The sequence below is a fragment of the Condylura cristata genome, unplaced genomic scaffold (assembly GCF_000260355.1).
Source record: "Condylura cristata isolate star-nosed mole 26May11 unplaced genomic scaffold, ConCri1.0 scaffold00032, whole genome shotgun sequence".
Taxonomy (NCBI): domain Eukaryota; kingdom Metazoa; phylum Chordata; class Mammalia; order Eulipotyphla; family Talpidae; genus Condylura; species Condylura cristata.
In genome coordinates, this window is record NW_004567133.1 from 4,905,418 (window position 1) to 4,906,378 (window position 961).

A 961-nucleotide genomic window follows, 5' to 3' on the forward strand; every position below is an offset into this window, starting at 1 on the left:
CCCACTAATTTTTAATCCTCAAATCCATGAGACCTGAGACCTTTTCTCTTTTCATAGGTGTGGTTAATTCTCAGGCTTGGAGAAGTAACTAGCCCCAAAGCACAAAGCAAGTGACTGCCAAAGTGGGGATTCAAGCTCATAACTTGTCCGGCAACCTCTGCCTCTCTTGAAATTTTCACTAAATTTGGCTAAGCTCTTTCTGTCTTCGTGCCTCAGTGGCTTAAGTATGAACTAGGTATGTTACACCACGTTTGCCCACCTCACTGCATAATTGTATTTTATTTTTATTACTAGATAGAAAGCTCCAGGAAGTCAGGGCCAGAGCAGACTATCACTAGTAGTAATAACCTTTTCTGGAACTCCAAGGATTCTCACAACTTCATTGAGAAAGATTTGATTATTTCTATATTGCAGAGGAGGAAACTATGGCTCAGAGATGCAAAGTCATTGTTCAAGTAATTGTTCAAGATCACTCATCTCAAGATTCACTGGTACTCTGGATGTCAAGGGTCCTGGGAAAAAAGGTGGAATGGGGGAAAAGAAGGCAAGTGAGCTGAGTGAGGGTATGGGTCACTCTTGCCCACCACCCCAGGTCCTAATGGTGACTGACATGTAGCAAGTTCTCCATAAATATCCCACAGTTTGTTCCTCACTCAGGAGCCAACAGTGGCCACATTAGCCTCCCTGTGACCGTTGAGCTCAGCCAGAATATTTATTCTGGCTTATTCATTGAGACCTCAGTCTAAAGCATCCCTCTTCCTCTTTTTCTAATTTAAATTTTTACTGTGATGATTAAAAATCATGTTTTTGGGCCCTCCCTGGTGGCATAACGGGTTAAAGCGCAGCACTGCAAGGAGCCACACCTGTCTCGGTGTGAGTTTCATCCCCGCCCTGGAGGAGACCCACATGGCACAGCAGACCTCTCCTGACCCGCTCGCTGCTCCCTTCAGCAGTGTACTTT